The sequence below is a fragment of the Bactrocera latifrons genome, unplaced genomic scaffold, assembly GCF_001853355.1.
Source record: "Bactrocera latifrons isolate USDA-ARS-PBARC rearing strain unplaced genomic scaffold, ASM185335v1 scaffold_105, whole genome shotgun sequence".
NCBI lineage: Eukaryota > Metazoa > Arthropoda > Insecta > Diptera > Tephritidae > Bactrocera > Bactrocera latifrons.
The window spans coordinates 795,088-813,056 of NW_017534464.1; the positions used below are offsets into that span (position 1 = coordinate 795,088).

The window sequence follows — 17,969 nt, forward strand, 5'->3', positions numbered from 1 at the left end:
ATATCTGACTCTTTTAGTTTTAGGACTTACAAACAACCGTTATGTGAACAAAACTATAATACTCTCTTTAGCAACTTTGTTGCGAGAGTATAAAAATATTTTTGAATTTTTTAAATCTTCTTCATTTCCCGTGAGTTTCATCTTAATTTGAAATCTATTTGAAAATAATTTTTTCTGGGTATTACACCCACTATACAAAAAACAAAAAAAAAAAAAAATGGACTTTATTTTTTTATTTTATTTTTAATCTCACTTTAGTTTTTTAGAACCGCCGTAACTTACAAATTTAAATTTTAAATTTTACCCATTACTGCTTCTTTTACTGCTTTGCACCGTTAATTGGTGGGAATTTGTATGACACAACTTAATTAGAAGCAACACCACTTAGGTAAGGTAGCTTGATTTTACAGTTATTTCTTATTTTCAAGCTTCGTTTGAAGAAATTATCCCACGCAATTGCTTTAGACAATTTATTTAAAATTACCAATAATTGTGCTGCCAACAATTATTTTAAACTTTCGTCATAAGATTGTCTTTTTGTGCGGTTTTTATTATTATTTGTTGCAGTTGTTGTATAACGACCGTAACGGTTTATTATGAAAGCGCCAAAAGCTCGATGTGGTCGTCGCGACATTGACTTCAATTAATTTGTAAAACCGAAATATTGCGTGATGCGTTGAAAAAAAAAATTGCGTAGTGAATTTGGATTTAACGTTTTTTAATAAAAAAAAATTGGCAATGATTATACTTACATAATTTAACTTGTTGAAGTCTCCGACAACCTTTTTCTATAGTAAATCGAGAATGAAGGTTGCAAAATGTTAATTGGAGCCTGTCTCTGGCATCTGAAATTTAAACAGAACAATATTTATCATTTTTCGGTGTTCTTTGTAAGGATGCGAGTCTACGACTCCAATTGAAAAAAGAATTAAAATGTTTTCAAGAAATTCATATTTAATATGAAGATAGAGTACGCTATCTTCTACATACTTTCCAAAAAGTTATAAAACTAATTTGGAATCCCTTTGCTTGATTACCAATATACAAGTAAAGGTTACCATTTAAACTCATTTAAAAACAATTAATTAAAAACTAAGCACATTATATTTTGTATTTGGTATATAGGTTAGACTTTTTCCAATTTGAAATTCGAATAACACCATATTTTGCGTATTCCTAACAAAAAGAGTGAAAGAAAGAGGGAGATTTCGGGTTTTCCAATAGCGATGATTTGATTTTTAAGTATCATTTCGGCGATTTTTAATATGTCATGTCTGTATTTTTTCCTCATTATATTCAGTATTGCCTACAATTTCATTATGAAAAGATATGCGTTTACAAATTATTCAATTTTATTATCAAAATAATGGGTTTCCAATTGCAACTTTTTTTGTTCAGACACTCTTTAAGCTTTAGAAGTCTATATTGAACGGACTATGCATGACATACGACTGGATTTAGTGGAATAAGTACTCCAAAGTTGGGTTTAACGAATTCATTTCTGCAAAAGAAGTCGTAGATGCCATTTGAATGATGTTTTTTGGTTTTTTTTTTTTTACTAAAATCATATCAGTCTTATTGAAAAGCTCTGTATTTAATGAAACCTCGATAATTAAAAGAAACGTTTTCATTTCATTTCACATTCCTGCTTCATTTTCTGACTTAAGATTTAAAAAATTAATCTAAAGTAACGATTTAGTAATACTAGTTTCCATGTTTCCCTTTTCCAGCCGCGCTGCTCATTAACATTTACAGTGTAACTAGCTGGCTATCTTGGCATGCGTTGCGCTTGACTTGCTACGCTGCTTCATATTTCACTACTTGTAAAGCAGTAAAGATATAGTACGTTGCCATGTATAGTATAACAAAAAAAAAAAAAAAGAACAAACAAAAACAAATTGAAAACACACAAATGTTACGTATACGCCAGCGTGAGTGACCGCTTCACGCCAGTATTTTGTAAATTTATATACACGCACATACTCATATATAGAGAAATATATAGAAATTTATATATTTCAATCACACTCACTGGAGCTATATATAGTATATATACCTATACGTCATTGGCATGACTTCGCTAAAATATAATATAAAACAGAAATGCCTTCACTTGCTGGTTGGGCCACATGCACGTGGGAAAATAGCGAAAAAACTAAAATATTATTTAATATTAAATCACATTTGCTAATTGAAAGAGTCAATCTTACTTTTTACTTCAGTACTTAAAATAAATTCCTATATATATATATATATATATATATAAAATAAGATTGATATATATATATATATATATATATATATATGCTTGTTTTGGCTTACCGAATAAGCAGTTCCCAAGATTTTAAGGCTATTATTGAAGCTGTTAGTGATAAATTTAGCGTGTAGAACTGGATTTTTTCACCTCTCTGACCGCTTTCATTTTACTGGAAAGAAATACTTTTAAATTTTTATTTTTAGAATTTATTGTTATGATTTTTTTGATTTTAAAAATATAAACGAATATACTATTAGTGAATAGCACACACATGCGTGAGAGTTTAATAAGTAAGTTTAACTATTTTAAGCCCACTTGTATAATTTATTACTTGTGACCATAACTGTGCATGCTTAACAATAATTTCCGTGTATTAGAACACTAATAAGGACCGCATTGAGGGTCTGCCATATAACCAGGAATAAAGTCAATTTCTTGTTTTTACTATCATTACCATTGCATAGCTGACTTAATTAAAGTATTACGTCGTTACATTCGTGTTTAGCTACTGCGCACGCGCTAATGATCAGTACTTTTTTGTAGTCGTTGTGCTTGCTCTAAACCAACAGATCGTTTATGTGCATTATGTTTCTGTAAATGGATTTGAGCGTGATTTTATGAGTACATCCGCGCTTAGGGGAAATGCAGCAAACATGCGATTTGTGAATATGTATTCTCTTATCGGTTTGGAGTGAAAGTGGTGATTAGTATAGAGGAAATTGTATTTGTAGCAACATGTTGCAAAAAAAAAAAAAAAAAAAATATTTAATTTTTTTCACATTTTTCACTGTGTATTATGTTATGTTATGTTAAGTTAAGTTAAGTTAAGGTAAGTTAAGTCAACTTAAATTAATTTAAATTTAAGTTAAGCTTAGTCAAGTTGAATTAGATTAAGTTGTGTTAAGTTAAGTCAAGTTATGTTAAGTTAAGGTAAGTTAAGTTAAGTTAAGTTAAGTTAAGGTAAGTTGAGTTAAGTTAAATTCAGTTAAGTCTAGTTCAGCTGTGTTAAGTGTAGTTACCACAAGTTATGCTACATGTTATGTTAATATAAGTTAAGTTGTGCTAAGTTAAGTTAAGTTAAAACGTTATATAATATTATTTTTTTAGTTTTCCACACCTCATCTTATTAAGCGTGTATAATATTTATAGGATCAGGGGGAATTATTCCAATAAAGAAGTGCGTACAATTTTATAAAAAAGTCTACTTAATTTAGTAATGTCACACAACTAATGTCATAAAATAGGCAATAATAATATCTGAGTCTATTACTTCAACAAATGAAGGCATCAAATAAATTTTATATACCAAACCTGTCGCTATTATGTGTTGCAGTTACAAAATTATAACATATTTGCACACTCCTTATTACAAACATAAAACGACATGCAAACTAACTGCCGATAAATTTAAGAAAATTAAGGAAATGTGTCACAACAACAGTTTCCTGTGATTTTGTGTTTACTCAGCTTAGAGAAGATTAAAATCTCGCATACAGAAAAACACATGTTGAACTAGTGGAATGTCACTTTTAAACTTTTCATAAAGCTGTGTTTGAAAGTTAAAATCGAATGATGCCATTAACGACTAAAATTTTTTAATTTAAGTACCAATTAACTCACAGACAAGCAGCGGCCACTTCCCGGTCGAAGTGTTTCGCGGATATTAGTAATTTCGTTGCCGACCAAACACTTTCATTTCTGCAAATACAGACAACTATTACTTTCCAATCAGAGGCAGAGAATTTTTATAAGCCAGCACAACAACAAAAACAAAGGCAATGGAAAGTTAACGACAATAATTGTGAAGGGAAAATACACTCAAACGCTTTATGACGAACTTTATCAGCCATCAAAATTTGCAGGCCATAATGAAAATCAAATAAAAGATATGGAATTTGCAGAGAAGAAATCGCCAAAATGTAGAGCCTTTTTGCAGAGACAACGTAAACAGCATAATAGGAAACAACCACGCCTAGGAAATTGCCTAAAAATTAAAATAATTGATTGAGCAACAAAAACAAAAAACAATTGTACGTGGGTTTGTCACCTAGAAATGTTTACGACTTCGAAATCGCTTGTCGTAAAGAAATAATGAAAGAAAACCGCAATTATTGCAAAACTCTTTGCCAAAGACATGAGTGGTAATGAACAAGTGCCTTCAACTCCACGCTTAATGTCAATATCACAAATATCGAAAGACATACTTAATGAAATTTGAACACATTTGCTTGTAGACATACGCTGTATGCTGTGGCAACAGGAAACCAGCCGCCGCGGCAAGCCAAACAATCCATTAAATCTGCCACATATTATATATACAGCGCTTGCTTGCCCGTACACTCCGCACACTCCTGTCTCGAGCTCACCTCTTTTACGTTGACCACATTTGACCGACTTTAATTTGCTTGTTCTTTGCTTTTTTTTTTTCTTAAATGGCTTAAGTCGACCCGGCGCGTCTCGTCCGCTCACCCTATGCTCGGCTGCTGTGGTACTTTCAGGTTACGAGTATTGTCATTTAACTATTGTTGTTTTTATGTTTGTGTTGTTTTTGTGCACTTTTATTTGTTACAGCAGTTTATTATTACAATGATCTCTTGCGGCGGCTGCCTTGAAAGCGAAAGTGAAATTGTTTGCTCTCAGCTAATCTTGATGGGTTTCATTTGTTCGCGTTGAATTTTTTTTTTTTTTTTTTTTGCTACACTTTGACGATTTTCTTGGAATGAGACTTTTTTTGGTGCGTCTCTATTTATTATTAATTTTACTATTATTGCTTGCTGGCCATTATTGTTGGTATTGTTGGGAACATTAGATGAATTATATAAACTTGATGGCAAAGGATTAATGAATTTATTTGAAAAAAAAAAAAAACATTTTATGGTTTGCAATTACTCGCCTACGGGGCTATCGTTATTGTGAATTTAATTTTATAAATCTAATATCATTTATATAAATTTTTGTCTTACATCTTGAATTGATCGATTTTCAATTATGAAATGGAGTTAGTTTTCAGAGCATGGAGTCATATGCAGAAGATCACGCAAGTAAGGAAAATTATTCGAACGCCATTCAATTGGGAGTGGCTACAAACGACTCTTTTACATACGGCTCAAACAGTTCGCGATCCCGATTTAGACCAAATAACAGTCTGGTACGACGGCACGCCAATAAAGAAGAAAATATTTCGCTCCCTTTATGACGAAATGTCAAGACTAAACAAACAAGTTTGACCTCCATTGTTTTTGAAAAGGGTTAGAAGTATACAATCTCTATTGCGTTGATAGCTTAGACTCTGTTTTGTATCTCTGCAAACAATCCAAATCAACTTTTTATATTTTTTAAATACTTTACTGTAACAAATTTTAATTTCGACGAAAATGTTCGTACTTTTCCTAACTTTTTAATATTTTTAATTTTTTTTTACAACTTTCGATGATTTTATGTATCGAGGTTTTTGCCACAAAAGACGTTTTCACCAAGAGTTCTTCTTGATGACATTAATGTTTGAAGAAAAGCTCAAACGAATGATAATTGAAGCCAAGAAACATTGGAAAACGGTTATATACGTCAAGTACATTACTGGAACACTAGGAAAAAATCGCACCTGCATTGATTGCGACTGGTGATGAAAAATAGGATCGATGACGAGAAAACCAAATGAAAAAAGTTTCATATATGTACGATACTTGAACAACCAGCCAAATCAAAGGCAAAGCCGAATATCCATGATACCAAGGCGTTAGAAGACTATGCTACATTATGAGGTTCCAAAACCCGGTAAAACTATTAAAGGGGAATACTACTGCGACAAAGTGAAGAAAGCAAATTAGGCAACAATTTGCTATCATTACAACGTTCGACCAACTTTAGATGTTTAAAAACTATACGGAAAACAGCGGCTGGAAAGTTTTGCCTCCCTTGATTTATAGCGTAGACCTTGTCTCTTCTAATTTCATTTGTTCTGGTCATTGCAAAATACTAACACTGGAATACGGTTCATATTACATCAGAGCAAGAAAAATTGGCTTGACCCGTTGCAATTATTTTGGCATGGAATCCACAAATTGTCAGAAGGTTGAGAAAAATGTTATAGCTTTCGATGAGCAATGCTTTGAACAATACTTTTAATATGTTTAAGTTTTCTTAAATAATCGTTAGAATAAATATGAGCCCAACATCTTTTAAATTACTTAAACTATCATACATACTGACAGTGGCGAATCGAAAAGTTCGCTTCTTGTTTATACAAATTTCCAGAATAAGAATGTAAGTGAAAGCAAACAAAGATATTTCAAAGCTCTGCCGCTCTCAACGGTTGGACCATCTGAGACATAGCCGGCGCCAATATTTGAAGGACATTTTCTTCAAAAAATAAATGCCAAAATTGTTCTTTCGAATGACAATAAACATTCCCCAATAAATTTGAAGTTGCTCGGGTTTTTCTTTAAAAAAATAATAGGGAAGCTCAAAATGGATCAACTTTTATAATAATTCAAGGCCCCCAAATAGCAAATATCTATACTTGAACTGGGTACCAAAAACTGATTTTTTTCCTAAAGGATCGGCCGATCATGAACTGTATTATTGAGATAAGAGAGAACTATTTACTGACAGCAATTTATATATATCCTTGTGACTAAAATGTGTAAAATCGGACCACTCTAACACCTAGTGTAAAGATTTTCGAACTTCCGGTTGACTTAAAACCGAAAATCTATGAGAGCAATCTGGGTATATTAAGTTTAACATGAAGTTTGTTACACCTTAGTTACGAGCTGAGTCAATTAAGCCATTCCCTCTTTTCTGTCCGTGTATATATATTTTATTATTCCCTCAGTAATATGCTTCCGAACTTTTCATAGTAAAGTCCAAAGATAATATTTTTTCTTGTTTTCATAATAATTTAATTTTATTTTTTCCAACAAGGCATTTTTGTAAGCTCATATGTGTATGTATGTGTGTGTGTGTGTAAACGCTTCTGGTGTTGGTGTTGTGGATGGTCATTTGGAGCAAAAATAAGAAAAGTGTGGCGACTCCTTTCACTTTCGTTCGTTAAATGTATGTCCGCATAACCGCCTGATATGCACATAATATGTTATTGTTTTTGTTGCCACTTTTTGGTTTGTTGCATTGTCGCTGCCGGACTGACCATCATTGCTGGTTTGTTGTTATTTTCTGTTGCTTTTTGTTGTGTTAACTGCTGCTGGGCTTATCTATATCTACACCATCTGTTGGCTCTCAACGCGCGTTGTTGTTGTCATCATCATCAGCTGCCTTTGCATTGAATTCAGAGCAGATGTTGTCAATGTGAGGTGCCAGCAGCAATTCGGTGGAAGCAACTGACGCGGCTGCGGCTGCGGCTGCGGCAATGACAATGACAGAAAAAATGGAAATTTTCGTTAGTGCTAATCAGCAAGCGTTTCACGGCAGCAGTTTCTGTTGACTTGGATTCCATTTGTTATACCGTTGATGTTGATGTTGTTGTTATTGGCGGTAATAACATCGCATGATTCATAAGCTCTTGAGTGTCTCTCATTCGAGTGCTTTGTGTAGCTGCTGCCGGTTGTCGTTAGCGATATTGTTTTGTTGTTGTTAATTTTCAAATATGTTTTTTTCATTATTTTTGGTGGCTTGTTTTGGGTTTCGCATCTTGCCGCGTGGCTGTTTCCACCGCGTAGCTGGATTTCTTAAGGCCACTATAGTCAAAACCGCACTCACACAAATTACCACAACACACTGTGTTGACACTGTTGTTGTTGTTTTTTTTTCATTTTGTGGAATGAAGTATTTATTTCTTTTTCGGCTTGTTATTCAACTGCACTCGTTGTTATTTCTTTCTTTTATAATATTTTTTTTTTTTTGTTTAGTATAATATTATAAATTTTGTCCATGACAGTGGTTCGTGTTTCCCCACACAAGATTTTTTTCCGCGTCGACGGTTTTGGGAGATTCCGCAAACGCTTTCCGCTGCCGAGATCAAGGCTTCACCTTGACAGTCGGTGAATGCCGTTCGTTTGTTTCTGGATATTTACTTTGTAGTTAGCAACAGAAACAGAAACGCAACTAGGAAAATTGGACTTTTCTCAGTTTTTTAGATATTAACGTTCAAGCCAATCCCAATTCGCTTTTATGTTGAATGAATTGCGATATTGATTTCCTTAAGTCGTTTTTATTAGTTTATTTATTATTATTATTATTTATTTTGCACGTTGATGAAACTTGACTGGCAGCAAGTTTGTGGCTTAAGTTTTCCGTTTTTATACCAACGTGCCATAGTTGTCCTTCATTGCTGCTAAGGACATGACAACCGTTCGCACCATGTTCACTTGTCCGTTATATTTTCAATATATATTTGTTTTTAAACAAACAAGTTTTTGAATTTTCTTACCGATAATAATAATTAAGGTGACAATTAAGTCAACATTTTTTATTTACTTAACTGATACTGCAAAACATTAAAAAATGGCAAAATATAGAAACATAAAAAGATATGGAACAGAGAATAAAAGCTGGCCTTACCTTACCGAAAATGAAAAAATCGGAATCTAAGCAATTTTATATATGCATACATCATATATAACTCATACGTAGACCGACAAATTTTGCATAAGTTTTTTTAGAAAAAACAAAAATCATTATACAAATGTAGTATATTAGAGTTGGGGGAGAATCGACTCGATTTTATCCATTCACTATTACCATTCCATATACTAAAAAATGTTCACTGAATTTCATAAAGCTACCACACATACAATTATCAATCATATATTGGCCGATGTATGCAGGATAAAGTCACCTTAGTTTATATTAAGCATTTCCCCGATTTAACACATTTTTGATGCACGGAATTACTGTTGTCAGGAAAGGATTCTGTCTGAATTCCAATTGTATATCTGATATTTTGGGTGCAAAGCCGACTATAGATACTGGGGTACACATATGTATGTATTTGATACCGCCCCTAGGTAGCCCCCTTGAACAGTTTTTAATGGATTTTGACATTTTTGGATAATATGGTGGCATACTCTAAAGGAATTATTAGTGCAAAATTATATGCTGTAATAATATATTACATTCTTGATTTGCTATTTGTGTTATATGGGAAGTAGGCAAGGCTGTAGTCCGATTTCGCCTTTTTCGCACTGCAACATAGGAATATAAAAAGAATGCCACGTAATAAATTTTGTCGAAATCGGTTGATGGGGTGTGAGATATGTGCTTTCACCTTAAAGTTGACCGTGCCATGCCCATCTTATACCCTCTCGGTGGTAAAATTAAATGTCTGTGGACTATTTAGTTATTGATTTATTGTTTTGAACAATACCGTTATGTGAAGATTGAGCGGGAATATCTTCCGATTTTATCCTTCACACTGTCGTTAATATTTGGGCTGAGTAAATTTTGTTATTTTAGCTTTAATAGCTTAGGAAGTATGTACATTAAACTTCTTAGAGGGCGGCGCCACGTCCACCTTTGCGCACAGCGGACCCTAGCTACTTCGATCGCCTTTTATCAAATTACAGTTTTATATCTTAATTTACTCCTTGCTTATGACACTTCATAGGATTGCGGTTAATGGCGTTTTGTGGGCGTGGCAGTGCTCCGATTACGCCCATCTACAAACTCGAATTTTTTTCTTCCTTAGGAACCCGCGTGCCAATTTTCAGCGAGAATTTATATGGCTTTATTGGCATTGAGATAAATATCCTAAAAAAATGTTTAATAATTTCGAAGGAAAATATTAGTGCACGGACTGATCTTGAACCAAGTTAATCAAGTTATCCTACTGACGTGCTTACGATTTAAACTAATTTAAAATAAAACAAGGAGTGTTTTCAATAATGTACAAAAAGTCCGAATCAAGTTACTCACTCCATATATAATATTAGAGAAATAAATTCGCAAGACAAGTCTTTTTTCATATTGAAACTCTTACATAAATTAATAGAATAAGATGTGTTATTGATTTATTTTGTTTTAAATTTTCAACTGACATTCTAGATTTTTAAATTATTTTAGTCGAGATTGTAGAGAGATAAAGAGTCTAGTTACAGAAAATGCACATTGATATCACTTTTCCAATAATGTATAATAATATATCTAATACAAAATATTTTAATATTAATGATAACTTTTACGCAATGCTTCCGAATAATATGCCTGAGCAGTATTAAGCAACCCAGTATCTTGAAAACCCAGCCGACTTCCTTTACAAAATATAAATATATGTAGTATATAGTAAAATGATTTCCCATTCATTGCTAAATATTTCCTCTTCTTTCTTAATTAATAATATTTAATATCGTCAAGTTCTCATTACTGCAATAATAAGCGCTTCTCGATATTACGTAATTTAGGCAATAAGTGCATAAAACCAAACTGCCTCGAAATGCAAAAAAAAAAAAAAAAAAAAAAAACATATATACAACCAAAACTCACAACAATAAATATTGCTTGCATAACACGCTTAAGTAATAGGCACAACAAGTAACGTTTATTCATATGTATGTGACAAAGTAATAAGCAAATGTTATACTGCAAGCACATAGGCGACATAACCTTGGCGACGTCTGGCCGTGGTTCATCGATCGTTCGCGGTTGATTAGGAACTTCATAACTCATTTGCCGCTACTTTGCAGCGTTTTGTCAACCTTTGAAAGCGACGTCTATTAGCACACAATTAGCATGTATAAATAGACACACATATTTATAGTCGAACAAATGAATCACTTGTGCGGACGGCTAAAACCCCAAAAACAAAAACAATGATGGCATAGAAAAAATAAATATTAACTAAAATCAATAAAATAAAAATGTTAAACAGAAGCAATAGGCTAAAGCAGATAATCAGATTTGTTGTGTCCAATAACTTTTTTGAATAACTCTTTAGTTTTTCGTTTTTGTTGTTTTTTTACTATGTTATGTTTTAGTTTTTAATGAAACTCGCTTAATACAGCGGCAATATTGTCGAGCGCACGCTTAATTGCGCTGCTGTGCGACGCATCCGCTCCGGACTGCTGCGGCGGTGGTGTGCACTCATTAGCTGGAACTTAAAGGCACACGCACATACATATATATATATAAATATATAGTGCCAGCGCAGTGTTTCCGTTGACTGCCCACTTGGACAGCTGAGTGACCAACGCAGCGTTATGGCATCGCATCTTCATAATTACCAGCGCTGGCTGGATGTTAAGCAACAACCGAAAGAAGCAACAAAAACTCCCGAAAAAAATTATGTCGCTTTTTGCTGGCTGAAATCTCCGAATCTCCGCTTGTAAAGTTGCTTGAGTTTTTATAGACGACGGCTGAGTTTATTCGCTTGTCATTTATATGCATTTAAGGTACATGCTTTTGCTTAGTCATATTTACGGTTATAGCACATACAAATGTACATGTATGCTTCTCACGTTTGTAGGCACAAAAAAAACGAAAAAAAAAAAATGAAGCAATTTCTGACACGTCGATTGCTACTGGAAGTGTTATTATTGGTTACAGTGGGATGGTTTGGTAATATTTTTTTTTTTTTTTGTGTGGTATTACCTAAATTGGAGAATGTTTTTATTATTTTTTTTATATCGATTATCAATACATTTATTAATATATTTTTAAACAGATGATTCTTTTTATTGATGCGTAACTAAGCTATCACTCTTCTTTTAAGAAAATGCAATTGGTTCCAAACGAATTATTCGAAGTATTGCCCAACGCTAGTCACAACTTTCTCCCATCTTTCTGGCAAAGCTCGAATACAATTACGGTCGAATTGTTCTTCTTAAGATTTTGTCAAGAATCGGTACTTCTGAGCCAGATCATGAGCTATCGAACAGAACGAATAATACTCGCACGGTATAGTATCTTATGACTTCCCACTTTTCAGGAGCCCATAGTTTGTATACTATTAATTTAAGATCTCGACGTAAAATGCGCCAAGTTGTTTCATACGACCGTTCTGGTTGCGGCAAACGACGTCGAATCGGTCGAATATTATCGAATAATGAAATTTGGGTCTCAAGATGGGTGACGGTGTTGCGAATAGTACGCTTAGTAGGTCGATCATGTTGACCATAAATTGAGTGGAAGCGCACGAAACACATTCTTTACAGAACGCGAAATTTCCAAATAAAGTTGAACGATTTATAAACGTTGTTCAGACATAAGTTTTTCCATAATGAAAACCCATTCAATGCCGAACAACAATAACAATGACAGTTTGACATGACTCACGCGTGATCTATCCGAAAAATGCTATTGATAAAAGTACATCTACTTAGATCACCCGTCACTGTTGATGAGGGTACACCAAAAGTCATCAAAACGTTCGTGAGACAAAAACTCTGTTGACCAGCGTAATTCAATTTCATTGAAATACTCTTTAAGCATGGATTTAATTTTTATTATTTTAACCACCCAGACTGGATTGCATTTTAATTCACTAATTTATTTATTTTGAAGCAGGCCTCTAAAACACTCCGTCGAAAAATTACTTTATCATTTGTTGTCCACAGATGGAGGATCTATCAGATATTAAGCTGACAAAAACAGATGCTACACTTTGTTCTTAGCCATAAGGCCGAGAAGCCAATTATAGAAAATTTATAGCAATCATTTTAGGATTTTTAAATAAAAAAATAAAAAGAGAACAATCAATATAATAAATATCTATACTACTATATAAGTAAAAAAAGGAAAAGTATTTCTTGTCTTCTACTTTTTTATTGGAGTATATATATTTCTTATACAACCAAACAATAACAACGAAACATATTTACTTTTCGTTAATTGAAGACAACACTCAGACGCCCGCCCGTGTACAACAGCTGAATACCGTGTTATATCGTCATTGTTGCAATAGTTGTTGCTTAATCACTTAAATCGCATACGCCTTACTATTTTGGTATGCAGTGGTTGTGTTTTCAAAGCCCCTCCACAAACACCAAAACGCCATACATTTCTCCGCCGTCACTTACTCTTCGCCTTATGCACCCTTTCTTCAACTACAATAATAACTCATTGCGGTCTTTGCTATTCTACCATTTCTTACATGCTTTCTTGTGTTTCATTTCGCTCACTCTCTTTTCCTTGTACATTCTCCACACTTTTTTACTTGTACATTTCCAGCTTACACTCTGAGCGCAAACTACGAAAAAACCAAAGACTTAAGCAACAAACTCGACGCAGCCACAAGTTCGCCGCCAACTCGCTGCAAAACTACAAAGCGTGTGCCTTGTTGCAGAGGTGGCGGTTGTAACTGTGGGCTCGCGCAAGCTTTGACTTGCGCTGCGAGCGCATGCGCATTCAGACTTCTTTGCGATTTCAACTCATGAAGGTCGTTGCCGATTTATCATTGGGTTTTACCATCACGCGCTTATCGATTTTTGTGCGCTCATTGCTTGGTGTTCGGCTTTTCGATTACACCATTCAAGCTCTCGCGCTGGTCCATGAGATAAAAACGATTTGGCAACATTGTTGTCGCCGTCGTCAGCGTCGTTGCTGTTGTGTCGTCGTGGCGTGATCGACTGCGCAGCTATCGGCTGAGCGCAACTGTATTTTGGTTTTTTACCGTTAGCTCATGCCGCATTCGATTTTATTAACGTTTTTACATTCGTAGAGTACGCGCGCGAATCGCTCTTCAGCTAAACGGTAAATAAAGACGTGATATATATATTTAAAATATATATATAGAAGTGTGTGAAGGATTATTTGTGCTCAAAGGGATAAAAAAGGATTATCAACAGATTTTGATCAAAATATAAACAATAATATGTTAAATAGATTTAATTTCATAAGAAAACCAAGAAATGAATTTTTGAAAAAAAATTCAAAAAATTTTGTGTTTTGAAAAATTTGTGTTTCTAATAAAAAAAAATTACAAAATATTATTCTTAGTATTGATTGTGAATTTTGTTTCAAAATATAATATTCTTTAATTAAGAAAAATATAATAAAAAATATTATTTTACGCCACTTCAGCTGCTTTAATTTCGTGGCGCCATTGTCGCACCGTTTCCATCGTTGACGTTCGTTTGCGTTATTTTGCAGTGAAAGTGATTTGATTTGATTTCGATTCGGCTGCGTTTGTGTGCGTGCGCCACTTTGCGACTACGCAAGCCAACGAAAAGCAACAGTCAGTCACAGCAGTGTCGTGTAGTGCTTTATTTTTGTTTTTCTTCGCCATTAYTGTTGTTGTTGTGCATACACGACAATTTACCATTTTACTTAAAAATTGCAAATAATTTACAAAACCTTATTTTGGCATTGAATAAACAAATGTGTGCGCGCGCTGCTGTTTTATTTTCGTGGCAGACGTGAACTGTTAAAAAAAAAAAATTTAAAAAAATCAACGAAGCATTTGTGTAAACACGTCCGAAAATTAAAAATCAGCCATTCAATTGCCTCAAAGTGCTCAAGATTTACATGTCTATATTTATATCTGTATGATTTTCCAACCTTTCCATTTCGATTCCAATGTCTATAGGTGTATATGAATATTGCAAAGTGTGCGAAGAAAGTTAAGTTGAGAAAAGTGTTGCAGAAACGATTGTAGCGCGTTGTGCCGCAGATTTATCACAGTGCTTAAAGTATAATTGCGGATATCGTTCGTAGTAACAAGCTGCGCATTAAATACTTTTACTGCGATAACCGCATGCTGTTTTCGAAAAATAGGTGAGTGACTGAAGAGTTAACGTTTCGTATGCTTTTACTATCGAAAAACTTCAAATATTGCTTGGAATGTGATTTACATTTTTTTCCCTACTTTTTTTTTTTTTTTGGTATTTTAAGATACTCGCATATGTCATCAACTGTAGTATGCGTAGCAAATCTTGGAAATTTACTTCAGAAGTTTTTCGCTCAATACTCTCAGTAACAACTTTCTCTTTATTCTGATAATGTGATTTTGAAAGTTTTCTCCTTGAGGACAAAGAAAAGAAATATTAATAAGGTCAATATTGGGAGGGGGCATTCATTTCAAGAAAGACGCCATGGTCTCCTCATCAAACGGACGTTTACGTTCGGTGAAAGGTTTCAGATTATACATTTCATAATGTCTACATTTTCTTGAAATTATTGACTTTAAATAATTAAATTTCTGCCGGTCTGTACTTTATGAAAGACCAAGGCAAACTCGTACTATCAAGAATAGAATCTAAGATCATGCCAATATGAAACAAATCATTCAGACAGAAGATACTTTAATATTTGAAGAAACTTTTTTACTTATTGACAGTTGGCTGATTTTAGAATTATTCTGGAACCACCTAGATAATAAAAGGTATATTGATATTGGAAGTATTATTTTAATAGTTATATTCACATAAATAAAATCAAACATTTTTGTTCTTACTGCATAATGTAGACGCTATGTAATGTTGTGAGTGCTCCAAACTGGAGCCGCATACCAGGTCTTTTATTTTTGAGCCCTTATTCAACTTAACAGAATATTGACTGAATACGGCGCTGAACACTTAAAATAACCATATAAAGTATGACTGGAGTCCTTTACCAAATTTGTCTGGGCTTTTAGTTTTAAGCACTTATTCAGCTGAACAGAATATTCGCTGAATCAGGCGCTGAATACTTAAAATAACAATATAAAGTATGACTGGAGTCCTTTACCAAGTTTTTCAGGTCTTTTAGTTTTTAGCACTTATTCAGCTGAACAGAATATTCGCTGAATCAGGCGCTGAATACTTAAAATAACAATAAGAAGTATAGCTTGGGCCCCATACCAAGTTACCTAGGCCTTTAATTTCCAATACTTATAGAGCTGAATAGAAATATGGCTGAATAAGGCGCTGAACACACAAAATCACCGTATGAAGTATGGCTGGAGCCCCACATCAATTTACCAACCCTCTCTTTAGAAATAAGTGCTCATTAACGTGGAAGAACCATATGGTATGGAGCATGCCATAGACTCCGATATAAAAATACTCCGAAATGATTTCGAAACAAGAAAGAACGTTACCCTCGGCTGCATCTGAATCAGGCGCTGAAGTCAGTCAATATCCTCACAACTTGTATATAATAAAATTTGGTCAACATGACGTGCTGGGTCGATTTGGCCATATGAGCCTGTCTGTCAGACTATACGCCGGTCTGTCTGTATGTATATCTGCAAACTGGTCCATCAGTTTTTGAGATATTTTACATCAGACTTTTTCTTCTTAAGATGATGCACTTTTACCGTAACCGGAACCGGAATCTTATACTACATATAATGCTGACACTGATCGATCAAACCGAAGTTCTTGAACGGAAAAGTTTTTGTTTGATACTATATCGTGACGATATTTATGGCAGATTTACATATAAGGCGGAGCTATAGTGTATGTACATATTGTTCTGATCAGACCACTATAGCGCATAGTTGTTATTTAAACTGACCGATACAAATCAAGTTCCAGTATGGAAATATTTTTATTCGAGAAGGTATCTTCACGAAATTCAACACAAAGCATTTTCGAAGGTAACGCTGCAATCTTTGAAGAACTTGTTCAGATCAGACCAATAATGCTAATACTTAACACTCAAGCTGACTTATCAAAATAAAGATAAAGTTATTTTCATGCCCTAGTATGCTATAAAAAACACACCTGGGAAGGTTATTATAGATTCGATGCAGCCGCGGGTAACGTTCTTTCTTGTTTCGAAATCATTTCGGAGTATTTTTATATCGGTGTCTATTCCTCTTTGCTATAAAATCTTGTAATGTCACAACGCAAATGTTATAGCACTCATCATAAAGAGAAAAACCATAGTCATATCCGCTTCTTCGTTGCCTCAAATTACTGTTATTCATTAAATTTTTCCTCACACCATCAGCTGTCGAATATGATGAATGATGCGCTGAAGTAACACCATAAGGGTATGGCAATTAAACGGCGTAACTTTGTGCCACAAAAAGTAAAACAATAATTATTTGCAACAAAATCAAACAACAATAGCAAAAAGTATTTAACGAAAGCATTGCAAAATCAGCACAGAAATTGCAACAATATTATCTAATGCGCTTGCAGAGCTAAATCAAAAATGGGTAAGCATAATTGTTGCTATTGTTTTACCACAAAAGTGTCGCAAGTGCTCGCTGAGACACAAGAAGCGGCCAAAAAAAGACAACCCGTAAAGGGAGTGTTAATAAAACTAAATGGAGGCAATTAGTGTGAACTAATAAAAAAATGCCTGCTACATACGCAAATCGACGAGACAAACAACAACAGCAAACATAAACAATACTGTGAAGAAATGATTACCAGTTGCACACACAAAATTGAGTTGTGAGTGAAATGTCTGTGTGTACGTGTGTAAATAATATAAATATAAAACAATGAAAAAGACATCAGCGAAATGAAAAAATAAAACAACAACTGCAGCGACCTAAAATGCACGCAGTTTTTGGCATTTTTATTTGCCGCAAGCAGTGCCGACGAAATTTCATTGCATAATTTTCATAAAGACCCTATTACGTGCGGCGCACGAAACCTGCGCGCACATCTTCAGCCAAAAACGCCAAAAACTTGAAGTGGAAAATTATGTACTTAAGCTTCGAAGCCAGTTTATAAAACAGCGGCAGTACTCAAGCGGTAGCTGGTACGCTTCGAAAAAGGGCCAATAAGTCAAGTGCAAATGCGGAAATTCGTGAAATATAACTAGAGCGCTGCCGAAAATAAATATGGGGCCACAAAGAAAAAATAAATAAACAAAAAAAAAAAAA

General features: G+C 34.0%; 1 protein-coding gene and 1 long non-coding RNA gene across 5 annotated transcripts in view; one reads left to right on the forward strand and one right to left on the reverse strand.

Annotated features, from left to right (window-relative positions):
• Nucleotides 1–17,969, reverse strand: part of LOC108969568 — a 281,944-nt gene that overhangs the window by 26,689 nt on the left and 237,286 nt on the right. For 2 of the 4 annotated variants that reach the window (XR_001993411.1, XR_001993408.1), the window contains 2 exons: nt 2,323–2,439; nt 753–845 (listed from right to left, as the gene is read on the reverse strand). This is a non-coding gene — a long non-coding RNA (uncharacterized LOC108969568). The remainder of the gene's footprint in view (nt 1–752; nt 846–2,322; nt 2,440–17,969) is intronic. The other 2 variants (XR_001993406.1, XR_001993410.1) reach the window with 2 other exon arrangements.
• The window catches only part of LOC108969488, a 42,829-nt gene continuing 38,688 nt past the window's right edge, over nt 13,829–17,969 (forward strand). The window contains exons 1-2 of the mRNA XM_018934242.1: nt 13,829–13,897; nt 14,733–14,920. The gene's annotated coding sequence lies outside the window, so the exon portion shown is untranslated. The remainder of the gene's footprint in view (nt 13,898–14,732; nt 14,921–17,969) is intronic.